This window comes from Paroedura picta, chromosome 2 (assembly GCF_049243985.1).
Source record: "Paroedura picta isolate Pp20150507F chromosome 2, Ppicta_v3.0, whole genome shotgun sequence".
NCBI classification, from domain to species: Eukaryota; Metazoa; Chordata; class Lepidosauria; order Squamata; family Gekkonidae; genus Paroedura; species Paroedura picta.
The window spans coordinates 51,381,448-51,408,487 of record NC_135370.1 but is presented as its reverse complement, the minus strand read 5'-3'; positions in this window follow the sequence as shown (position 1 = coordinate 51,408,487).

The following is a 27,040-nucleotide window of genomic DNA, read 5'->3' as shown; positions in this document are numbered from 1 at the left end:
CAGCTGGTACAAGGGCTTCTTTTGAATTTTTAATCACATGAATTAAAGATTGCTGGAGATGCTTCTTGCAGGCCTCCCCTCGCAGCCGGTCCCGTGTACAGAAAGGCAAGTATAGGTAGCCCCTGGAGATTTATAGCACAAAGGTACCGTGGCTCGTGAATCCAGACACTTGGCAAATTAGGGACTGGAGTGCAAATTATTCATAAGAAAATAAATGGGTTATAGGTTCAGCAGGACCGTAAGATGTTGTGCGCTATAGTGTCTAAAATACAGTCTAAGAGGGATTTTAATGTGTTCTATATTGCCACTTTAATAATGAAATGCATATTATCAACATGCTTCCAGTTTTTTGGTCGAAATGCACGCTTTAGAAACAAGTTTTGAATAGTCTCAGACAAGACCCGTTCTATTCAACGCGGCTCACCCCTCAGGAAGGCCCTCTTTACAAAGCAATCCTAAACAGAGTTATCTCTTCAAGCCTATTGACTTCTCTCTGCTTACGCCCTTCTAACCGGGTTTAGGACAACACTATAAATAACACGCATTGAACACAGCTGTTTACGGTTGCTCTCTGGAACATATAATTGTGAAACCAAGCGTGATTGATCGACCATATTCCACTGTGCATGCATTTGGTGCTGTGCTCATGGAATCTGGGACAACTCAGTACAAGCCCCGCTCCTCCATTACATACATGAAGCAAAAGAGCAAGTGAAAGTTCAGCAGCAAGTGAAAGTTTCTCAGCTTAGCCCTGCTGACCGTAAACTTGAGGGGGGGGGGAGGGTTGTGGTTTGAAAATAAGCTCTGCATGCCAAAAGTACTGCTCCTGCATCCCGAATAACATCCCAAAAGGAATGTTTAAACAAAGCAGAAGGGAGGGGGGGGAGGCAGAACAGGACGGCAAGAAGCAGAAAGCCCGTTGCTTCTTAATTATGCTGCGTTCTCTCTCTAATGGATTGCCCTCCCCAAACACTCCAAGCACAGCAACTGGCATGTGGCATCTTCGGCAGACAGGAAAGTGGTGGCAAGTGTGCAGCTGTTCATCATGACACACAGGTGTTTGATTTTTGGACTTGTTAGCTTGACAGATGTTTGAGGAGTGTACAGGGGCAACATCCGCAGCCATTTCACAGAAAGCGAGTTGCCCAGGGCCGCTGGAGATAATTGCCATGGAAATCCCATCCCAGTTTCGATGCTCATCCTTCATATCGGAGGAGTCTGGCCCCGTGTTTGCGGCCCTACCTTGCTAATAGGCTTAACACATTTCACCATTAAATTAATTGCTTGACAACTGTATCACGAGAATAGGCCTGGCCCAACCAAGGTAGAGGACTATACGGAACACCCAGGAGAAGATCAGGTCTGAAATAACTAATTGTGTTAGAAAGATAAAAGCATTTTTTTTAAGAACCCCACTGACTGAACACTGATTAGTGTTCTGCTGTCCTTTGATATAAGGCAGTGATAACTGTGCCATTTGGTGGAGACATTGTTCCAGGAGGAACACTGGGATACACCATGGAATTTCCAGGTAATTTGGGAGGGTGCCTCCCCTCTCCTAAGGAAGCACTAGAAGAAATCCATGAGATTGCAGGATCTGTGCTACTCTTCATGAGTAGAGAAGCTCACTCAACTTGAGAGAGAAGCCTAACACTGGGCCCAGCACCATGTGGACAGAAGCTCCATATATAAGCCTGCAGTGCGGATCCAATGTGGGATCAGCTCCATACATAAGCCAGCAGTGTGGAGCTAGTGTGGGATCAACTTGTCTGCAGCCTTGCTGACTTACCTAACTACTTGTCACATTAACTTTGTGTCACACCATTCATGTGCCCCAGTAAAGGTGTCACCTTCTGCCATCTTGTCTCCAATCATTGGGATACTTTTGGACCACTGAATTGAAAGGGAAGAGTCTCTAATTTCTCCTTGCTTCACACTTCCTTGGTAGAGAGGTTGCAATATAGTCACAACCCTCTGGTTTTCTTTCCCCCCAGCCTGTTTCTTTATTTCTCCATCCCTCTAGCCGGACCCATCCCCTTCCTCTCTTTGTGGTTCTTTCATCCTGCCTCCCCTTCCTGATTTCTTCCATCAGACTTCCTTATTTATTTTATTTTATTTTTATTTATCATTGCATTTCTCATCATGGTCTCCAATAACAACCCAATGCAATGGGCTCCACCTGCATCCTCATTTGAAGCACCTCCTCTCTCCTTCCAAGGATTGGCTTGGCCTCCAGTTCCCACCCCTGTGAACAGTCTTCTGATGGATGGGGCATCCACTCATCTTTCTTCTATTAAAACCTGGTTCGATAGCCAAAGGTACAAACCTTTTGCATGAGCCATGGGGCAAGAGCCAAAGAGCTCAGAATTTGTCTCTTAGTCCGTGGTTTGTGGTAGCTAGGGTACTGCAGACATCATAAGCAGTAGTATCTGGGAAAGAACTGGGAAAATGACATTTGGTTTGGTTTGGTTTGGGGGCATGGAGTAGCAGATGTGGTACATCCTGGCAGATGTGAAGCATGTGTACCTCATGGGCATTGTTTTGCCAGCGCACACAACTGGTGGTGAAGGATGCTGTGGGGCTGGGAAGCACTTTCAAGTTCACCTGCTCCCTTGAGATCCAGGTTACCCTAAGATTGAGGAGGAGTCCAGCACCTCTGCTTCAAAGAGCTCAAATCTGGGAGAAGCCTCATCTGGTTATCAATTGTATCGGGGGGGGGGGCAGCAGTGTCAAGGATGTCAAGGATGAAATGGCAGAGGATTTAGCAGAGGTGACAGTGAGCGAGTACCTTGCCAAATTCCCTAATCCCACCGACACCACCCCCTGGAATACTGGTCATGCAGGGCTGCCATCTGCTCTGACCTCTCTTTCATAACCATGAGCTCTGAGTCCACCTAACACTCAAACCTCAGCAGGGGAGGAGTTCACAAGCAGGAGGGTATTAAATGTGGACCCCTCAGCCAAGGCACCCAGTACCTAGCCCCACTACTTGATGTGAGTAGAGCTGCAGCGTGGCTCAAACCCCCGAGTCCACTTAACACAGTTTGGTGTAGTGGTTAGGAGTGCGGACTTCTAATCTGGCATGCCAGGTTCGATTCTGCACTCACCCACATGCAACCAGCTGGGTGACCTTTGGCTCCCCACAGCACTGATAAAGGTGTTTTGACCGAGCAGTGATATCAGGGCTCTCTCAGCCTCACCCACCCCACAGGGCATCTGTTATGGGGAGAGGAAAGGGAAGACGACTGTAAGCCGCTTTGAGCCTCCTTCGGGTAGCGAAAAGTGGCATATAAGACCCAACTCTTCTTCTTCTTCTTCTTCTTCTTCCACAACCCCCAACAGAGAAGTTCACAATCAGGAGGGTGTAAAATGTGGATATCTAACTTCCTCTACTTTGCATGAGTAGAGGAACAGAATGTTCCAGAGACCTTAGACTACTGCATACCCAAACCCCAGCAGGGGAGATGAGTTCATGATCAGGTGTGAATGGATGAGCTCTGCTTTTAATAAATCCCCTGCTTCACTACCAGCCAACAGAAGAGAGGCTGTAGAGCTCAGCATTCTGATTCCACATAGCTCCATGACTGGAAGCCAGCATTGCCTGTTAAACTCTGGAGGACTCCTATTGGTGTTTCCAAGGCTGAAGAATCCCACCCTCCCTCCATTGATTTAAAGTTTGGTAACCAGTTTAATTGAGGCAGAGACTGTCTGCATGTAAATGTATTAATTCACAAACTGCCACAAACAGCATGAAAGTTTGTGGAATGAAAATCAGCTTGTGTACTACAAACCATACAATATTCATGACAATCTTTAGTTCATGAGTTGGTTGGTGCCCATCCCTAATCTGAAGCATACAACAATCAGCATGAGCAGTGACAGACATCCAGAAGACTAAGAACAGACCACAAAGGTTTCAGGAAGAGATCTGCTTCTGGAATTTCCTTACAGGATCTCCTGGGCACATTTTATTCCCTTTAAAGGATGCCAACCTCCAGGTGAAACCTGGGGATCCCATGAAATTAGATAATCTCCAGACAACAGAGATCAGTTCCATGGATAAAATGGATGCTTTGGAGGGTGAACTCTAGGGCATTTTACCCCACTGATGGATTAAGGTAATTTCACTGAGGTACTGGGGGATATAGAGTGAGGTATGGTGGTTGAAGAAGGCAAGATTCAGTGAAGAAAAGAAGAGGTCATCAATTTGTGCTCTACTCTCCTGGTCATCCTCAGGACTAGAAGGCTGTCAGGCCAGCCCAAACAAAGCAGCCCTACCATGAGTCCCATTTGGGTCCCCATGGTTTTAAGATCTCTAATTAAGTTCCAAGACCCAGGTTGGGCCTTGAGGCCTTGCCTTTAATCAGACTGAAATAGGGAACCCAATCATAAAGCCCCAGAGAGAAAAATAGGGTTGCTCCTCTAGAAGAAATCAACTGATTGGCTTAACACCACTTACAATGCAAAATAGGACCTACCCATGTAAAGTGATGATTGTTACTCCTCTGTAGATCAATACAAAAACATGTGAAGTTGGCAGAATCACCTCTCAAGCCTAAGCATACAAGACAGGAAGGCAGACCAGGCATTCTTAGAGGTTTTTTTTTGGGGGGGGGGGTCCCCAAAATAACCTCATGGCAGCTTGGCAGACATCCTAGCAAGGCGCCTCAAGAAAGCTTGCCCACAACTCTCCCAACCCCCAGGGTTTTCTTAAACTGAAATGTGTTTCAAATTCTAGCTATGAATGAATGTAACCCTCCTAATTTGCTTGAGCCCTACAGACCCAGAGCAAACATGGCACATTTCCTGGTCAGAAGAACACACTGATTCAAAGCACAATAGTCCTCCAAGGAAAATGAACACTTGAATACGACACACAGATTACCAAAAGGCTATTAATTTCAGCTCTATGAGGAAATCAAACCCATTTCTCTCTTGCAGCTCCATTTGCACCAACGCCAGTTCCAAATCCTTCAGTCACATCTGTTACCTTAACATCACAGCAGCTTTCTTTGCAGGGCTTACTAACCTCTGCATTTCCTGCTGCCTGAATGATCACTTTTCAGCTTGTGGCACATCATGCAACTGCTGAATGAGCAGTGCTAAGTGTTCCAGTTTGGCACGGAGCACCTCGTTTACCTGCGCTCAGTGCTGGCAGGCTGAGCCGTTCTCCACAGCTCTAGTGCTTGCTTCCTTTTGTGAACTCAGGGTGAGCCATGTGCTTTATCGCCATAGACTGCAACCACCTGGAAGTGAGAATCCACTTCTCCCTCCACTCTCCCTTGCAGTTGCGGCAGGAGAGGGCTTCGTCAATTCCCAAAGTAACAAAAGAGCACAATGCTGATCGGAAGGCTCTGATTGCCCTACTTATACAGAGAACTTGAGGCTAGATAGATCAATAGATCGATAAGAGGTGCACGCACAGGTATATATGTTCAAGGCCTACCCCTAAACATAATGAAATATACTTTTGCATTAAAATACCCGCTATATTAGAACACCACTATCAGGAAAGGATGCTACTTGCTCCATGTACATCATCATGTATTTATTAAAGTCGTTCCACCCTACTTAAAGTACTCCCTAAGTGGCACACATCATCCTAAATAAATATACACGCACGCTCCATTGTTACTATGAAGCTATAACCCCGGGCATATTTACAGGCATCCCATTGATTCGACTGAAACTAGTGCCCGATTGAAGGAGCAAAAGATCAACATTTTAGGATCTTAGCCCTGGAAAAAGGGAAATGCTGAAAATAAGATATTCCGTCGCCTCATCTCATAGGACACCGTAGTTATTACAAAACATGGAAACATCCCACAAATCATAAATTTATTCCCTGTCTATTCCGCAGCTTATCTTTCCATGGGGAACAGACACACAAATTAATAGAACTTGTCAAGATCTGTGAAAGTGGAAGCACAGCATATAGCCAACCGCAAGGAAGAGTTCATAAGTAATTACCTTTGCCTATTGGGGGTAACTGGTTGTCCTTTCTTTCTCTTGTAAAGCATGAAGTCATGGTTCCCGGCTCAGCTGGAGTCACCTTTGTGGCCACAGAGGAAGAAGCAGGATTGCCAGGCATGCTTCTTCCCAGGCATGTGGGCCATACAGGATATGATTGGGGACTTCAGTGGCAGCCTATGATGGACTGTGGCTGCAGGGGTGAGTAGGCTGCAGAAGGACCACTTGGCTTGGGGGGCCTTTTCCTGGGTCCTATCCTCCCCTCTTAACTTCACATGACTGCCAGACACCTCCAGTACATTCTCTGCCTCTCTCTCCCCGCCATTTTTTTGTTTACTAGTATGGCATTTCTCTCTTTGTTGTTCTCTTATTGTCACAGCTTAGGGAAGTTTGAGGCCAAATCCATTTAGACTGTGCCCATGTACTCATCTTCCCCTTAAGGCATCTTAGGAGTGGAATTAGGTAGTAGCATGCCCAGCTTGTGGGCAGTCATGGGGTTCCACTCACCAATGGTAAGGAGACTCCACAGAGGCCATGGGGTCCACCTATCTTGCCACTCCAGATTTGCCCCCAGCAGGTGGGTGGGGGGGCAGGTTTTGATCAGCCAGCAGACAGGTCACCTGATGCCTGGATCTATGTCTTATGCCACACCAATGCATCTGTTGTTGTCACTCATAAAACTGTGGCCTGTTTTACCCAACTCTGCTTTTTTGTGTTTGTTGAGGACTGTTGCCTGATCTCCAACCCTTCATTTACCTATAAGACCATGAACCTGGCTTTCCTGAATAGGCTGCATGTGTTTGCAGTTTACACACTGCAGTTACACCCAGTTGGCCTCTGCCTGTCATTTTCATGGAGACTAGTTGCATGATTGGGTCCCTTAAGTCCTGCTAGTTAAAATTAGTTTCCTGCTTTTGACTTCAACTACTGGAGAGTCAGGCTCTCAGCTGAGCATCACCAACCCTTACAAAGGAGATGATGATTACTAGTTTTCAGTTGCCGCAGCATCATACCTGGTAGCAACCGCTGCTTTGTAAAACAATGAAAAGGTCAAAGAAACAGCAATGCTGTTTCTTCTGCAGACCAAGCAGTATCTAGGTACATTTCATTTGTTTTTCAAGGAAACAAAAGGTACTGGCATGTCTTGAAGCTCCACCTCTCTGCTGCTCAAAATCTGATCTATATACTTCAATGCCTTCTGCAATTTGAATCAGCATTGACCACACACTTTCAAGTAGATCTTCACAGCCTGAGGGGCTAGAAACTTCCTTTGTGTCAAATAAAAGTTGAGATATTCACTTTGCAGTTTTCCTACATTCCTGTTAGTAAAAAGATCCTGTCTCGATAAGGCCACCAGAGATGGTGGTTGTATAAATGCTTATAAACAGATTGTGGGTTTATTATTTTTAATAAATTGTCTCAATAGGCCAAAGTTTATTGTGTGCAGCATTCCATTCTTAGCAGCAATCAGCTAAATACCAGTGAAGGCTTCACAAGCATCATGAAAGCCACAGCCACTTCTGTTCCTCCTCCCAAGGTCTAGTATTCAGAGCTGTTTTTCTGCTGTCGTATCCGCTAGACAGTGATAGACCTATCCCTGCGAAAGGTGTTGGCTGATGGACACCATGACTGAATGAATGCCAAATCAACCAGGTGAAAAGAAGAGATGCAAGCCTCAAAGCCCATTGTCACCCAATCCCATCAGGAACACGCACCTGCCTTTTTAGATTTTTTTGATCTTTCAACACACAACAAAGAATATAATTGATTAAAGCTGTGGTAGGACAGAGTATATGTGTGTAATGTGTCGTCCAATGTCAAACATTTAAAAAACAAACTGTTGTTGAATGTTGGTGGGTATTATTTTTCTCTGCTGATTAATTGTTGCATATAGGGAAAACTTTGTAGACTGTGGCCTATCATGCATGGGTGTCTTCCCTCAGTTTCATCATGCAGGTTCACTGGATTTACTTCTTTATTCTGCATTGGTTTTCCTCCCTTCAGTACTCAGTTCACTTTACATTCACTGTTCCCCCTGGTTTTCTGAGAGTGGTTTTGTGCCAATTTTCCCCTTGCTTTGTTTTCCAAGCCAAAGGTAATTCAAAAGTGTACAGATTCACCTGGGTTTTCCCCCACCCCTTTGTTGCCCCATGGAGGTGACTGGAAAAAAATGTGCTTCTCTGGCAGCTCTTTGCAAGCTCTGAAAGAGGTGAGGAATGTGGAGAAAGGGGAAGACCAGCAATGAAAGAGGGAGATGGTGGTGCTTTTCTATTTTTCTATTTTTCACAGTAACTGATAACAGAGAATCCACTAGAGCAGGGACAGTCAACCTGTGGTCCTCCAGATGTCCATGGACTACAATTACCACGACTCCCTGCCAGCATTTTCTGGCATGGGCTCATGGGCATTGTAGTCCATGGGCATCTGGAGGACCACAGGTTGACTACCCCTGAACTAGAGCTTGACAGTAAGAAAAGGGAGGGTTACAGCTGCTTTAGTCAGTTTCTAAAATAGTTTGCTCAATTTCAGGACCCCCTCCCTGCATTCCTTTGTGTTTACCTGCATTCCTTTGTGTTCCTTTTCATTCAAGGAACTTAACCAAAAGGATTGAAATGAAAGGCGCTTATTTGAGGCTACTGCTCACCTGCAATAGGGCAACTGCATAATTAAAAAAAAAAAAGCCTTGGACATCCCCCTTGTCATAAATTGTGTTCCCACCCCAATTAAGAAAAAAAAAATGTTTGTTTTTGTAGCTGCAGAATAAATACACTGGATAACAAAGAATGGTGTGTATGGCAAGAACAGAAATCCAAAGTCAGGTTTAAAGGCTTGACTGCTCAGATTCTTTGCAGTAAGTTGTTTGTACATAATAGGCCTGCAGTTAATAATTTTTAAAAGCAACATGAAATAGTGGTCACTGCCTTTTGTGGCCATAAGTTTCATAATTAAGAATAACATGATCTTTCCTTTTGTCCTTGAACCTGCAGCTGTTTATTATATAGAGTAGCTCAGATGGCTCACATTTTGAAATGAGTAGGAACGGTTTCCTCAATGGCCAGTCTCCACTCATCTTTTTAAAACAGTCTTTCCCTTCACTTCATAGAAACAGCATGGGCTATAGTCCTACAGCAAGTGAAACCCATTCAGCACAGTAGGTCAACATTCCAAAACCCAAGGCATCTTACAACCACGTCATTTTCCACTCTCCTGTTTTATCTTTGCAACAGTGATGTTGTCTAAGAAGCTGTGAACAAATGACTAGCCTAAGGTCACCCAGCAAGCTTCATGGCAGAGTTGAGGTCCAAACCTGGTTCTCCTAGATTTTAAATCCACCACTGACCACTGTACCACACTGGCACACGTGAGATAGATTAGATAAAGAGACACAGAAAGAGATACAAGCTTTGGGCCAAACATTTTAGCTCATCTGCACCCCTTCACAAGTAAGTACTTGATGTTTACATAAACAGAGACTCCAAGAAAACAGAGATCCTTGCTAGCTTCCAAAGCCCTCTCTTATAACATCCAGAGCGCTCTTGTTCACAGCTGCAACAATGATTCATCTACTCTCCACTTCTAGCCAGTAAGAACACAGCAGGCACCTGGTGCTCTAAATAATCCATGAGAAATAGGCCCAGCAATCATTAACTCTTCATTTCCCAGAATAAGCCCACTCTACTTCACCAGTCCTTCAAACAAACAAAAAAGTGGTGGTGGCAAAAGAGTCCTTATAAAGACTTTGTGCCATGAACAACAATCCGGTAGGCACAGCTCAGATCAGGAGACACATGAGGTTGCCAACTGTCCTGAGCCCTTAATAGACTCTTTATGGCATGCCATTTAACAGGTGATTCCCCCCCTTCTACTCCAAGAAAAGTTTCAGCTTCCTAATTCCATGCTTTAAGCTTCTCTTAAAGGGACAGGTCATTTTCCCGCTGACCCTGTAATACCACTGTTTGTTTGGCTGAATTGATTCCTGGGGTGGACCCAAAGAACTGGAGCCTCTGTCAGAAAGGAGAAGTGTCAGCCTTAAGGGTTGTCCACCTTCCAAGGGTTGTAGAGACTGTTCACAGGGGGCACATCTGGGCACACCAGATGGCAATCCATGCTATGTGTCAATTGATGTGTGTGTGTACGGTTCCAATGTCGTTTGTCAAGTAAGGGAAACAACAACAGCAGGAAAGCTGTCACAAAATTCAACACATTGCCTCAATTGGCCTGAAAGGGGGGAAAACCCTAATGTTTTATTTATATATATATTTACTGCATTCATACCCTGCCTTTCTCCCCTATGGGAGTTCTCCCCTGCTCCATTTTATCCTTGCAACAGCCCTGTGAGGGAGGTTACACTTAGACTGGTCTAACATCATCCAGCAAGGTTCCATGGCAGAGCTGACAACAGTTCTACATTACTGTACTACAATACCTACCCTACGTCACAGTGAAAAAGGTGGACCATGAAGGAAGTAAACGAATGAACAACTGTTCAGAGAAACCCCTCATTTCAAGTGAAAAGTAGCTACTCTCATAGCTTTGGTAATTATGGGAAGGAGGAAGCATTAAATTAGACTAATGTTGTGGACTCATTTTTCATCCACACTTTTCTTGGATGCTTTAGGATGCTTAGGGCTAATCCTGCGTTGAGCAGGGGGTTGGACTAGATGGCCTGTATGGCCCCTTCCAGCTCTATGATTCTATGATTCTATGATTCTATCCAGGGTCTGCAATCAAGCAGAGTTTCTTTCTAAAGCTGAGTATAAGTTTACCAACTGACCAGAAAGAAAAGACAAACCCTGCAATTTTATCTCTAGAAATTGACAAGGGAAGCTTTCCAAAATGCAGGCATATCAGTTGCTAACTTTGGCAAATGAATTGAGTGTTAAAGATGTCACAGCAAGCTCCAGCTTTAGAAGATGGCAACCTATCTTCAAATGACTTCATCCTATGAGCACCTCAGCAGGTCCCAGAAGCAGAGTGTGAATATTTTAAACAGAAGCATTCTGGTAGCATTCTTTCTGTAGGCTTCCAGTTCGAGTTGCCAACAACCGGGGGGGGGGGGGGGAGGAAATGCCCTGTTCCTTTAATAGAGGCTTAGTGTGTGGAAATGGACAGGTGAAGCTTTCCACGGGATCATCCAGCAAATAATGCCTATTAAAGTTCTGTTAAAGAGACATGACTCTCTCACCACCACCACCCCCCCCCCCCCCGCAGGTTGCTAGCAGCTCCGCTTTTCACAGATTTTGAACTCATCGAAAACAATCATTTTTATAGGCATTTATTTATTATGAATGGTTGGGTAGGGGAAAAAAGGAAGCGTATGGGAAAGATGTAAGTGAAATGTTGGTGCAAGATTACTTAAAACTGAAAGCAATTTGACAGCAGGCCCCAGTATTCTGCCTCCTTTCTCACCTCCTCCCTCCCGTCCTTGCATGACAGCCTCGCTAACCTGCAAAGAGGAGGTAGCCTTGTCAAGCTTTCAAAATGCAGAATACTGAAAAGGTCAGAGTAGTATAGTATGACAGAACATGTAAGTCATTATAATTCTGATACATCATTTGTAATGAGAAAGAGGGCAAGAGCAAATGATTGTAAAATGTGCTCTAAAAACCTGTGGAAACCCGATAGTTATGTTGAAAGCCGGGTTCTCATCTTTGCCAAGAATGACAAAATAGCATCTCCGCACTTCTTCACAAATGGGATGTAAAGCTCTGAGGGTGCAAAACAAATAAATAAATACAAAGATTTGTGACAATTGCCTGGGAAAAAAAAAACAATTACGGGGAACAAGAGAATATCTAGTGGGCTGGGAGAAACAGCAATGAATTGGAAGGTCAGTGAAGATGGAATAGTGCTCATGTTGTTTTTCTTTGATGTGCCTGTTGGCCTAAACCCACATAGAACTGCTTGTATATAATCACCAGCATGAATCACACTAAGTGCAATTCTAAGCAGAAGCTCATAGCCATGGATGGTTTTAGACGGGTCTGTTTAGGATTGCAACGGTAAGTCTGCAGCACGATATGGCTGCTCCATGAAAATCCTGAATGAAGGACCTGGGTTGTCATAGTTAGGGATGCCAGCCCCAGGAATCATAGCTCACCTGCAGGTGACAGAGATCGGTTCCCCTGGAGAAAATGGCTGCTTGGAGGGTGGACTCCATAGCATTATACTCCTCTGCCCCAAATCCCACCCACTTATGGCTCCACCCTGAAAGCCTCCAGGTATTTTCCAGGCCAGAGCTGGCAAGCCTAGTCATAGCACTGATCTGCAAATGGAATTTGTGAAGACGTATGTGGCATTTTAGAAAGAGAGGGAAAGAGTAATGTTATTTGAAGTCCAGAATATAGGAATGGATTTGAGTTTCAATTGTAATAAAATTGATTCACTTGAGCATTGCTACTTATATTCTGGTGGAGAATAGGTACCGTAACAGTTGAGTGACAGGCTGAAAAACTGGAGGTAGTTTAGCCCAGCATGAATATGCAAGTGTAGTGAAAGGTGTATCCATTGGTTTGGTGATGGGTATGCAGCTTTTGAAGGCATATGAGCTCTGTAGCATTTAACTGTGGCATCTCTTGTACCCATGATGGCTCCTCTGCTACTAACAACAAGTTAATATGCAAATATTAGCAACCTATTATCTTTTCCCCATGTTGTGATCCATTTCAGGGTCAGATTTTTATACCTCAAATGGCTATTATAGGCTCAAGAAAAGGACAGCTGGGCCTTATTTCTGGTCAGCTGGCAACTCTGGTTAACTTCCATGCATTGTAGTAAAGCAAAAGTTGTGGTAACTACTGGACCATTTTGCATGAGGATTTGCCCCTGCACAGCCTCTCATTGCTTGTGGGATTTAGTGCTGCTTCCACATGATGTTGGCAGCAACCCATGGCTGTGCAGAGATTGGTGCGAATTTTTGTCCAGTTTGCTCTACCAAAAAACAATTTCCCTTTCTTGTTGTGCTACAAATCAGGGTGCAAACAGGGAATAGCCCATCTAAAAATAGAAACATGTGACAGTCTCTGTAGCATTTTGCCCCCTCCCCTCTGAATTTCCAGATTGATTTTGTTTTAAATGGCGCGGTCCACATTGCTATGGGACCACAACGAGATGTGCCCTCAGTACAAATAAAATGTTCTCTTCATTGTGCACAGTAATATTGGGATCGAACAGCTAAAACACATTGCTTAGCAGGAGGGCAAATGTGGGCCAGCAAGGAAGACGTGCACAAACAGCAAAATAGATTTTTGGCATTGAATTGGCCACAGCTTTATTTACCAGCCGGAGCGGCGGCACAGCCTTGGGAGACTCTGGGCTACCTCATAGTCAGCCAACCATGAGGAAACCGGCCCCCAGAGACAAGACCATGGTTGCCGAGCCCTTGATACCCCAGAGCCGCTGGGATCAGTGCAGGGAGAGCAGCCATTGCAATTGGGGTTCCCACAGGCGTGAGCCTCTGATTGGATCCCCCCAGCTGCCTGGTTATGTACGCTTGCCCCCCTCTCAGCCAGGGAGGTTCAGTATCCCACCATCACCACAGCCTCTCATGGAAGCCTAAAACCACCAGCTGTGACAACATTTTGCAAAAAATATAACCAAGAAATGAACAAGGTACATAAATGAAAAAATGAAGACTTACAATAAAGACTGAATACTAAGCATAATGTATATGGTTACAAGCTTAAGAACAACACTAACTAATAACATTAGATTCAATGAGTAGCCGTGTTGGTCTGAAGTAGCACAATAAAATCAGAGTCCAGTAGCACCTTTGTCAGGGATTATCATTGGCTGTATCTGGTTGTGACACAGATGTAACAGAATTGATTTTTGCTATGTATTCCCTGTCATGTAAGAAGATCATAGTCTGAGGAAGGGTGCTTGCACTCGAAAGTTCACGCCTTGAATAAATCTTTGTTGGTCTTAAAGGTGCTACTGGACTCTGATTTTATTGTAATAACATTAAATATTCCTAACAACTATACTTTAACTGTAAAACTAACCCAAAACCTTAAAGCCAGGACGGGTGGGTGGGTTTTCGCAACCTCCTGCTGGGCCGGTCCTGGACTAGAAAAATTCAACCAATTGGCTGGTGCACAAATGTAATTTTTTGGTTATAATTCTTCAAATTTATTTTGTAGATATTGCCTTCATATCTATGATGTGCAAACATAAACCGGATAAACACAGTTTTTTTTCTTTTTCAATAGCCCATTTTCAAAGTTCTTTTCTTCCTCAGTGGTGTTTTCTAAATCATATAAATAGTCCGTCGGGCTCAGTGTTTCCTGGAGGTTTCTTTACTGCTCTATGGCTGTGAAACCCCCCTGGAGGCAAGAGGCTGGTTAATGGCCGAGCCGCTCCGATAAAGGCCCAAACACCTACCCTCAGTCTTCAGTTGTCACTAGAGAAAGTGGGCTTGTACAGATTTTTAATACTTTGAAAAAGATGATCATGTGGAACAATTACAGTAGAAAATTGCTCTATCTGGGGAAATTGGTGTATGTAAACCCTTACCCCAAATCTACAGCATCCCCCCCCCCCAATGGTCAGTATTTGTTTTGGCCTAAGAGCCTCTTGTGGCGCAGAGTGGTAAGGCAGCTGTCTGAAAGGTCTGCCCATGAGGCTGGGAGTTCAATCCCAGCAGCTGGCTCAAGGTTGACTCAGCCTTCCATCCTTCCGAGGTCAGTAAAATGAGTACCCAGCTTGCTGAGGGGTAAACGGTAATGACTGGGGAAGGCACTGGCAAACCACCCCGTATTGAGTCTGCCAAGAAAACGCTAGAGGGCGTCACCCCAAGGGTCAGACATGACCCAGTGCTTGCACAGGGGAAACCTTTACCTTTACCTTTTAGGAAATAATTTCAAAAAGGTATACAGATGAAGCATACACATGCAGGGTGCAAGACCTGTTACTGATAGGATCTTTATTCATAGGGTCAGCAGCAACACATGCATAAGTGAAGTGATACCATTTGTTCTGCCATTTCTGTGCCCTCATTTAGCTCCTGTGCCACTGCTGTGGTGAGAGGTCTGCTGTCACTCAGAAAAATGTGGAAAACTCTTCAAAGTCGTGTGCACCGCAACATTACTTTCAGGGGAAAAACCAAACAAAGCAGGAAGTGATGCTGGGCAGCCCTATGCATCTGTGGTAATACCGTAGAATTTCTCGTGATTCCTAGAATATTGTTTGCAAGACTGAAGCCCCTTCAGATCTTGGGCCACCAAGATTCACTCAGATCCTGACAGGCAGATGATGACTTTGTATCACTGGGATCCTGTTACAGGATCCAGCACTGAGCAAGGACCAATCAAGTGGGGAGAGGCAGGAGGGATATTTGGAGACCTCACACTCAAAAGTCTCATTTAGATGTTTATTGACTTCTTGGGAGCTAGAGAAGTCATGCAATTTTTAAAATGCACATTTCATGTGTTATCATTTTTGGCTCGGAGCCCCAAAAGCTAGACACGGCCTGGACCCCTCTGAACCTTTCAGTACCTAAACCAGTGGTTCTCAACCTTCCTAATGCCGCGACCCTTTAATACAGTTCCTCATGCTGTGGTGACTCCCAACCATAAAAGTATGCAAGTGTTCTTTCACAGAAATTAAACCGAAAGTGACCAATGGTGTGAAGATCCATTGTTCATGATTGTATATAAATTTGGTTTGCTTGTTTTTTTCTGGGTTTCTCAGTTCAGTTCTGCCTCTTGTCCCGCCAAGCTGCACTGCCACTTGGAGCGCCTGGTGGGAGACTGCGCTGTGCTGGAGCCACTGCTGGCAGCTGAGCGTGGCCGCCTGCAGCAGGAGCAGCAACAGTGGCAGCACACACACCCCCTCGGGCAAGCTGCTCGCCCTGCCACGACCCCTGTGAAAGGGTTGTTCAACCTCCAAAGGGGTCCTGACCCCCAGATCGAGAACCACTGGCCTAAACAGAACACTTTGTAGTTCAAAACACAGTGCTATAAAATGAGATGTGCTCAGTGATACAGGAGGTATGATTTCTTACCCCCCTCCCCTTAAAAAAAATCTTTGTGTATGTGAGTGTGTAAAGTACAATGGAAACCTGAGTCTGAATTTTGTTTTCCACTACGTCTCACAAAAGGTGGCTTTAACAAGAATACAAAATGGTACTCCCTGCGATGTGGGAATCTGCCACAGAACACACCTGGCAGGACAACTCAGAATGCAGCTAGCTTACTTCCTTTATTATGGGGGACCACAAAGGGCAATCACCAAAGGATCAACACTCACCCTGCAAAAATAGATGGGTAAAAGGTGCTAAGTCCGACTTTTGTTTTTATGAGCATGTCAATTTTGGGTTTGTCATTCCGTGGGTCTACCTACTCCAATGGAAAGGTGGAATGCCTGAATATAAAGCCATAATCCATCATTGTACCCATCCTAATTGCTTTCTGTCCTCCCTTTCCCTTGTCATCAGGGTCCAAGGCAATATTCCCCCTCCCCCCTTCTGACAGAGAGTTAGTTCATTCACCGATGCTGTTTGTGGCTATGCCTCACCGCATCTTTGTATGATCTGCATGGTCTCTGTCCCCCAGAGAAAATTTGTGCGTGTGTACAGTATGTGAACTTTAGATAAATAAATAAACACATGAAACAGCTTCCAGATAATTGAAAGCGAACGAAGGAGGGAAGCAGAAAAGAAAACAATTTCTCAGGGGAGAAGCTGGCGGAGGTGGCAGGTATGATTAAAATCCATGTGATTTATGAGTAGGTGCGTTACAAACATGACATCCCTTCAGGTTTTTTGTTTGTTTGTTTTAGCGCATTTGACAATAAAGTTTACATCCCCCCCCCTCCTGTTCCTATAGTTTCCTCTCACACACCCTTCGCTGCAGGTTTTGCTCAAGAGTTAGCCACTCAGGAATGCCTAGTGCCTGACTGAGCAGTAATTTAGCAGGCTCTCTTGTGCTCTTTTCCTGTCAGCATTAACATGTCAATTCGTTTTAATAGTCTGGACATGCTCAGTGGGCATGCCTTTTCTCAGTAGGTATCCCATGAGTCCACCCTGCAGTGCAGAAGTGTGTTATAGCTTGTCTCTGGTTGCAGAAACTTTGGCAGGTTTATTTTCATCGTGGTCAAGTTTATTTGTTAAGACAAAGCATGAACCGAGGGGGAGAATAATGCGGAAAAAAAACCCCAAGATCTTAAAATATTAAATGGGCTATTTATACATGAGCAATTTGTAATTTATGACTTGTGCAGAGAGAAGATTATAATTCTTCTTGTTAAGACTCATATTAATGTGTGGCGTAGACTTTATTTATTTTTTTTGTTACTTCCTCTGATGTTTTTAAAAGATTGGAATTTCAGTAATCATGATTAATAGTCAAAGTGTCTTTTATATTAAATCAAAATTTAGTTGTTATCATTCTCAGATAGATTTAGATCTAATATTTTGCTTCTCAATTATTAAAAAAGACAGCTTCAGCATCTCTTTTTTAGGTTACAAATCTGGCAGCATTTGTCTGTGAACTACAGATAAAAATGTACCTTTAAAAGACAGAAACAGACACAAATGACTTCCCCTCAGTCCACCACACAGTTTCAACGATACAGAAAATCTTCATCTGACATTTTTTGTGATGAACCACAATTAAATTATGGTATTTAGGATGGACATTACCTTAATTTAATCAAACTTGTATAAATATTGGCTTCATAGGACCACATTCTGCTTTATTGTTAAATGACCAATAGTGTGATGCTAAGCAGATGGTTCACTCCCCTTTCTAAATTCACTGAGGGCCTTTTCGCACAGGGATCTTTGTTGCAAATTGTTTGCGGAATGAAAAATCGCCATTTAAAATAGTGGAATTCGTCATTATGCATACCTGCCTTTGTAGTGGAATCAGTTGCGTTTTTTAGCGTTTCCCACAGGCTTCCGGTCTCGGCAGAAATCGCTAGAAAGGAAGCGCTATTGCCAAGCTCGTCCCGCCCCTGGCCGTCAAGCAGCCAATGGGCAGCCGTTAGCATGCTCCCAAACAGCCCCTTTCCCTTTAAGAAAGGTTTAAAAAAAAAAAAAACGACCCATAGCAACGAATCTAGGTAGATTCGTTGCTACGGAGAGACCCATCCAGCTGCCTAATGTGAGCTGTCGTTTGATTGTATGATCGTTTGCACGCTGCCTCGAGTGATAAAAAAAAAATCCCCCCCCCCTTCTCACGGGCCCGGTTTTCGGCTGAATTTATTTGTAAAAAATAAAGGGACTTTATTTCAGCAAACGGGCTTTTATGTGGTTTGTGCTTAGTGACTAAAGGTGAAGGACTGAAGCCAGGGAAGCCTCTAAACAGAAAGAGGCTCGCCGGTGCATTTATCCCCGCTCGCTCGGAGAAAAAAAAATGGCGATCGCTTCGCCGGAAATTTGGAGGAGAGAGCCAGGGGGAGGGACTTTGAAGAACCAGCAACAATGGTAACGCACAGGTCTTTAGCGCTACTGTTGCAGATTGGTTGCAGGAGTGTATCGCTATCCGGAGGGTGAATCCACTTTTCTGGATTCCCCTGAAAGCGCCACAACGAAGCGCTTTTTGCTGATTGGTTTCAGGATTGTTGCAGATTGTCTACGACGTCGTGGGTTATGGCAAATTAGTAGCGTTTCCAAATAGCAACCATTCTGCTACTTTGAAGCCGTGCGAAATGGCCCTGAATATTTGTAGTGCAATCCTAAACAAATGTACATTATTATAAGTCAATTGGCTTCAGTGTATTTGGAAGGGTACAACTCTGTTTAGGTTCTTGTACTGCAAGTTTAGAGCCTCTTACCACAGAGTGGTAAGGCAGCCCACATGCAGCCTGAAAGCTCTGCCCATGAGGCTGGGAGTTCAATCCCAGCAGCCGGCTCAAGGTTGACTCAGCCTTCCATCCTTCCAAGGTCGGTAAAATGAGTACCCAGCTTGCTGGGGGGTAAACGGTAATGACTGGGGCAAACCACCCTGTATTGAGTCTGCCATGAAAACGCTAGAGGGCATCATCCCAAGGGTCAGATATGACCTGGTGCTTGCACAGGGGATATCTTTACCTTTTAGGCTGATACTGCACGTACTCTGTTGTGAATCCTGCTGAATTCAGATCGATTTGAACTCAGGTCTTGCACAGGGGATACCTTTACCTTTACTGCAAGTTTGGTGTGTGTGTGTTCTGTTCTTGCATATTGTAATCCCTTCTCCTTTTCAGCATGCTACATCCAAATGGTAAACTACATTTTGCCCCATACCCTAAAATGAAGACAGAAAGACAGCTTGGAGCCATGCAATATATAAAACTCACTCTCTGCACTGAAAGGTTGCCTAAAAGGCTTCCTTGCAGATCACGCACCCCTTTTATGAGCAAATATTGTCAAATATTGGGATAGGATACATAACAAGTGGGCATGCATGAAAAGTGTCATGGAGTGCAGCAGGTGTACATTAAAAAGTAGGCATACAGCTATGTACCTTCGGAAATGTGGCCGCCCCTAATCCAGGCCACTGACTGCAGCTAAATGGGGATGCTGGTGCTGGATGAGGACACCGTGAGGCTGGAAGCAGCTGCAATGGCGCATTCCAATGTTTCCTTCCTGCCAAAGTTGCAGGAGCTCACTACCGGAATTGGGCTGGAGGCGGTGAGCTGGATGGGGTCTGTGGATGGTTCACTCCCCTCTTTAAAAGGAGCCACAGCATGTTGGTTCACCCTCTTCCTTGCTCCTGTGGCTCCAGCATCAGCCATGACTTTGGCTTGGCCCTTTGATACACATGGTGGCAATCAGCTTCTGGGCAGACTAGCAGCAGCAAGACTGCTGGGACCTAGAGCCTGGGCTCTGCAGCAGTGGCCACTGTCTTCGGTAGGGAGGCTTATCTCAGTGCGTTCCCACAGGTTCTTTATTCTTTATTATTTCCTTGAGGCAGGGGAAGGAGAGTGTGCTGCATGGGTTTGGGTGTTGTTGTATAGGCAGTGCTAAGGGGTTGGCAGCTGGTAGCTTGAAAGTGTTTTGGATCTATGGTTCCTTGACAATATTGTGCTCAAGGGTGGAGAATTTGCTTGGTAGGCAGAAAGTCTCAGGTTCCATCCCCAATATATCTGGTTAAAATTCCACTAGTTATTCTGAATTGCTGATTTTTGTACTTTGCTATTTTCTTGCATTTGGTTCCTGGGCCGTTGGCTCTGTCTGGTGCCCTGGCTGCACAGTGGCTGTTTTTTGCTTGTTCCACCTGTGGAGGATGTTGTTTTGCATTACCTTGTGCAGGTGCATTCTTGAAGTTTGGCTGGCATTTCCCTTCCTTTGGGACCATAGGAGTACATTTGGCTTTTCCTTCCTATTTTAGAAGGCCATAGGGGGATGTAGGCAGGCAGTACTCCACAGGGTCAATTCCAGGAGGCCAATTTCTCTGGCTATGCTGCAAACCATAGTTTGCACATCAGCTTATGAAACTGCGCTTTTCCAGGCAGCATTTGCCTTTTTCTTGGTGCCTTCCATGGTTGCAAATTCCTGGTTGCGTCTAGAGCTTCCTCTACTAGTGGCATGGAACTTTGCGTAAGGCTCCATTAATCCAAGATGGATTAAAGGAGTCTTGTTATCCTTATTATCCTGCCCACTACAGCAGGGTCACAGCCACGTCCACTGCTTCTTCTTAGTTAAGACCTCAGGTTCCCAGCCCCATCTTTATTCATCCTGCTTGTCCAAATCCCAATGTAGGGCAGTAATGAGGCAATACATTCATAGGATAGGACTGCTTTCAGGATGATTTGGTATCCATTCCTTTCAAATTAGGGCTGCAACACATGTACAATGGCTAGGACACAGTGCAAGTCATGGCTCTGAGGCATCAGCATTCTACGGCCGGGTCTCTTGCTATAACCTCATTTCTTTCTTTAATTTCTTTCCTGACCTCTGTTTTGTTAAATCTAGGAGTCACTCAGCTATCAGTGTTGGTTTTTATTCTGGGCCATAGCTTCATGCACTAGGTGGTAAAATATGCAGCTACATTGGGTTGGGGTCTCTATTTAGGCTTTCAGGAGCATTTCAGCATTCATTGGTTGAGGCAGTGAGGTATGAAGCGGTCTTCACTTTTGAATTGCTGGAAGGGGTGGGTCGGTGGTATGGAATCCTGGTGGCAGTCATCATCCAATCTGGTGAGAATGATCCAGCCATGTCTGGTTTGTGTCTCTCATCATCCATTATCACAACTTTATGGATCATTAGGCAACTTCCTGGAACTCTTTTATTTTGGTCAGACCTTTTGGAAAGGTGAGCTTGGAGGGGTGTGGTTTTGCCCAAGAGCGTGGATCTGGCAAGGTAGAGGATTTGAAAAGCAGTGGCCAGGGCATTGCCAGACAAAGGCGGTTTGGTTATCCATCACCCAGACATGATGACGGTGTGCATCAGTCACATTCGGGTCCCCCTTCCCCTTCTCTGTGGTGATTGTTATGCACAGGGTGGATCCATTTTGGGGTGCTGAGCTTGCATGCTGTCCCCCTTCCCATGTTGGAGGTCTCCGTAAGAGGCAGTATAGATGCTGAGCTACAGTGCCACCCCCAGTATGGCTATCTGACTCACATCTCTGGCTGGCAGAGGGGTCCAAATAGAGGTGGAAACTCAAGGACCCCACCTCATTTGTCACTTCCCAGATTCCCAGTAAGCATTAGACCCGTGGGATGGCAGTTGGGAGATCTTTGGGTATTTAAAATCAGTGAATGAAGCTGTGAACGAGCAAGTCAGATGATTCTACAAACCTGTAAAGCAGCAGTCTGCAACCTTTTCCAGTTTGCGGACCGCTAGGAGGGATGTGTGGGAGTGACCCGGGGTGCCACACCTGCATGGCAGCCCTGCACAAATGTGCATGTGCGGAGCTGCTGCGCATACCCGTTTGCGCCCACTGTGGCCGCCAAGGTGCATGTGCGGCAGTTTTGCACATGCGCGGAGCTGCCGCACATGCACGCTTGCGCTCCCGACATCATACAATTGAGCCACAGTTTTCCAACAGGGAGGCTGCTGGGGGTGAGAGGTTGAAGAGGAAAACTGAATACAAAGAGGCAGATAAAGGTATGTTGTCTATCGGGGTTACCATGTCAAAATTAGGAAATTTCTAGAAATTGTTTTGGAGGTCAGGATACATCCTGAACAGGGTGGAGTCTGAGGAGGGGAGGGGCCTCAGACAGGTATAATGCCATAGACTCCACCTTCCAAACAGTTGTTTCCACTGTGGGAACTAGGTTTACCAACCTGCAAGTGGGGACTAGAGGTTACCCAGAATTATATCTGTTCTCTGCATGACAGAGATCAGTTTCCCTGGAGAAAATGGGTACTTTGAAGAGTGGACTCTTAGACATTATGCCTTTCTGAGGTTCCTTCCTTCTCCAAACCTTGTCATCCCAATGCTCCTCATGCAAATCACCAGGAATTTCCCAACCTGAAACCCCAAGGGGAAGCAATCTCTGTAGCAGGGAGGTCTATTGTGATTTCAGGAGATCTCCAGGCCCCAGCTGGAGGTTGGTAACCATAGAAAGACAGAAGGAAGCATGAAAGGGCAAGATCCCTTGGTGGATTTCAGGAAAAGGAAAGCAGAAATCATGTGGGAGGGGGGAGTAGGATGCCTCCCACATGTCCTTGCAGGTTCCCATTTGAAATGCTGTATAAATATTATTTCTTTTACTTTTTTTTCATTCCTGTAATATTTCCCCCTCTTACATTAACTTTTCTTCCCCAGAGGAATGATAACAGAACATGGCTAATTAACAACAAAAATAATTGAATGCTGGCTATAACAATCTACCTTTAAATCAAAGGAAGAAGGCAACCAATACTAAAATTTAATCTATCTTCTGAGGCAGAGGGCATCGTGCAGGTTCTATTCAGACAGCAAATGCTGCTCCGAAGCAGTCAGAAAAGATCATGTGACAGGGGGCTAAAAACCTAATTAATCTCCATAAAGCTGTAACTGTGGTAGGCAAGAAGAGTTGAAATCTGATTACATTATTGCTTTTAATGGGGGGTATCCAGCATGTATTCTCCATGTTGATTTTTGCCACCTGAGCCCATAGTATGACTTAGAACCTGATGCAAAATGGGTATATTTCAATAGATTTACAGCGATTCCAGTGGCATTGTTGATTATTAACTATGTTGATTATTAAATATTAAATATTTGCCCAAGATGAAATGTACAGAATCTAGTGAAAGGTTTTTGTCTCTTTTTAAAAAAACAAAACAAGCCTTACTCTACTGATGACTTTCAAGGGAATCCTTGATTCCACCAGTCTTTAAGACAATTGAATCACACTGTAACACTACTTCCTGCTCACATTCTTCTTCCAGCTATAAATTGTAACACAAAGAAAGAAAGGTAGAATAGTTAGAGAAGTCATGACATCAATCTGAAGTGCCCCCAAAGTAAGACTTTCCTGATGACAATGGCCTTGCCTAGATGTGTGAAGAAAGCAACAATAGCTAGTGGCTGATAGAGGATAGTCCCCCCTCCCCATCTTGTGGCTCCTTCTATTGGTTTTGTTGTGCAGTTCTTACCCTGTTATTGCAATCTTGCCATATTAATGAGCCTTCCTGAAGTAGATTTCCATGGCGATCAAAGATTTTGAATGGGTTTGGCATCTGAGAAAATGCTCTTCATATGCAGGGGTAGTCAATCTGAGTCCCTCCAGATGTTCATGGGTTACAATTCCCAACACTAGCAGGGGCTCATGGGAATTGTAGTCCACAGACATCTGGAGGACCACAGGTTGACTACCCCTGATATAGAGTACCTCTATGTCCTAACACCAAGAGATGAGCAATTCTAAAACCACGGTGGGCTGAAATTTCTTCGTCTTGTGTACTGTCCCCTGTGAAATGCCTCACATCCTGTGCTTTTGTCTTAAAAACTCACAGGTGCAACGCAAGCTATTACTACACAATGGCCACAGAGTTAACAGTTGAACTATTTTGGCCTAATTGCAGCTAGGTTTGGTTTAAGGCAGGATGCAAGGCGAAGTACAAAGGTAGCGGAGACATCATTTCCTTGGATTCCAAGTGGTCATAACATCAGTACAGAAAGTGATGGTGGGTGCAAGCAACATCTATCACCTCCACTTCTCATGCTGCTCCTAAGGGTTTGGAACCCCAAGCATCTGCTGCAGTCACTTGGGTAGCAAACCTGCCTTGATGCTAGTGCTGTTCTTGGTGAGAAATGAGGAGCACCGTGGAACGTAAATTTCTGGCCAGTCCTTTCCACACATTTCTGACTCCATATTGTAACATCTGCTTTGGCCAAATCCAACCTACGCAAGTTCCATAAGGACAGTTGAAATGTGTGCTCTATTTAAATACTATGCTTTATAAACAATTTGGTTTGAACACAATGGCTCTAGGAACTTTCATGCCACAAATTCCATTCTACATCTTTGTTTACGTTTTTGGTGTCAGAAATATGACAATTTGTGCAGCATCAGATACAGGTATAAACCCTTTTCTTTTTGAAGATGCTTAATGGAGTCCACATTATAAAAAGGTTTATACCATATATGGTCAACAGCCAGAGTATCCCTCCCTCCCCCCCTTAATATTCTTCACCTCTTCATCAGTAATTATGGCTACACACTGGAGCATCCCCACACACATTTATTGTTCAGCTGCAGCATATGCCACCAATTATTATTCCGCCCAATAGCAGAATAGCAGAAAAGCAGAGAATAGTGACGATGTTATAAAAATAACAGGAACATTTTTTTAAATGAAATTTATATTTTAAGTTGCCACGTGTTCCCAGCTCACTCTCTCTGCCTGCTGTAGCCACTGGAGCAGCATCCCTCCCACACCCACCCTAAAGTCATAAAATGTTGCAATTTTAATGGTTATCGGCTATGTTTGAATTGGTCACAGCGGTGGTTTAGGGATGTGATGAGAGGTTCTCCAAACGAGATTAGCTAATAATGAGCACAGTTGGCCCAGCTGGGAGGCCAGAGGCTTGTGGACAGGTGACTGGGACTGCCCAAAAGAGGTGAGCGCCCGCTGGCCCCTGTTCAAGTTGCTTCCCCTGACTAAGAAGAATCTCATTCACAGATATAATGCTAGTTTGGAAAACTGGATCTGAGCAGAAAGTTCAGGGTAATATTATGTGATGATGTGATTCATAAATAGGATCTGCTTGTCAGGGCTACAGAGATGAGTTTCCCTTACGGCTGCCACACTGAGGATAGGAAATCCCTGGAGATTTGTGAGTGGAGCCTTGGGGAGGTTTGGGGAGGGAAGCAATCTCGGCAGGGTATAATGTCACTAAATTTACCCTCCAAAGCAGTCATTTTTCTCCAGATCTGATTTCTATCATCTGGAGATGGGAGCTGGCAACCCTAGCTCCTCTGGAGGAATTGGCTGCTTTGGAGGATGGAGTTTATGGCATTATATCCCTCTGAAGTTCCTCCCCTCCTTTAACTTCACTTTCCCCAGCCACATACCCCAAAAATTTCCAAATCTCTTTCCTTCTTCTTAGCAATTCCCTTAGCCTCTCCCTTAGCCTCTCATTCTCTCCTTCTCAGCAATTCACCAAACTACGTTTTCTCTGTTTCCCATCTTCAGCTATATTTATTCTTCATTTACTTCATTTATGTCCCACTGTTCTCCTCAGTGGGGACCAAAACAACTTACATTATTCTCATTTCCCCCTTCTCATCTTCAAAATATTCCTGTGAGGTTAGGATGAATGTACCAAAAGTATCCAGTATGCTTCCACAGCAAAATGGGAACTCAGATATAGCTCTCACAAATCCTGCTCTGAAGCTCTAATCCAGGGGTAGTCAAACTGTGGCCCTCCAGATGTCCATGGACTACAATTCCCATAAGCCCCTGCCACCAAATGCTGGCAAGGGCTCATGGGAACTGTAGTCCATGGACAGCTAGAGGGCCGCAGTTTGACTACCCCTGCTCTAATCACTGAACTCCATGAACTTTCATCGTGTGGCTGTTATGCAGTTCAGTTATGCAAGCCGAGTAGTATCAAGTTAACTAAAGGTTGCTTCCAGGCCTAAGGCCACCAGCCTCTGTGGGACCTAGAAATATCCCAGAATTACAACTGAATTCCATACAACAGAGATCTCTCCCCCTGGAAATAAAATGTCTGCTTTGGAGGTTGGACACTATGGCATTATATTTGGCTCCTCCCCAAACCCTGCCCTCTTCAGACTTTCCTCCCAGTTCTCCAGGAATTTCCCAATCAGGAGCCAGCAATCCTTGCCAGACATGGCTCCAATGTGTTCTCACACAAAGGCCAAAATACAGCTGGAAAGGGCCCTACTCCCTGCTCCTATCGTTTTAACTCACATAAACTGAAGCCTGATATACTGTGGTTACCTAACAACAGTAACTGAGGTAACTGGTAGCTTAAAGCTACAGGTGCCCCTTTAATCTTTTATTTATTTATTTATTTTTAATTTAATTTATACCCCACCTCTCCTGACTGAGTCATCTCGAGGCGGCTTACAACAATAAAAAACATACCCCGTAAAAACCCATAAAACATTAATATACAATTCCGTACAATAGGATTATCAAAACCAAGAAACCCACAAACGGTGGGTTGAATTTTTGGATTATTTAAGATGCCCAGTATATTATTTTTAATAGGGACCCTTTCAGGTTGGTAGAAAGACCAATCTTACCTGTTCACAGCCCCAGTGACCAGATATAAGTATCCAAAAAATATTTTGATTTTGCTATTAGAATATAAAATAACTTTGTTTAGGATTGCATTGTGGGGCAGGCAAGAGAGTTCCTTATATTGCATGTTATTGTATTCATACATTTTAGACAGCCAGGGTTTCTTGCTATAATAGATCCAGTTATAGGCAAGCAACGGCATGGGTGGGGCTTTAAAATGTGTGTGCATTGTGGTTGCTCCGCATGAAAAGTCATTCTGGTGAAGTGACTCCCCATATGTTTAGTGACCTTCACCACCCAGTAGAAATCCTCTAATAGGCACTTCTGGATGCACAGAAACAGGTCCTGTTGCATCTTTTATTTTTTTTTTTAAAAAAGGGAAAGAAAAAGAAAATAAATCTTGGATTTGAAATTGGGTTCACTGATGAGGACATATGT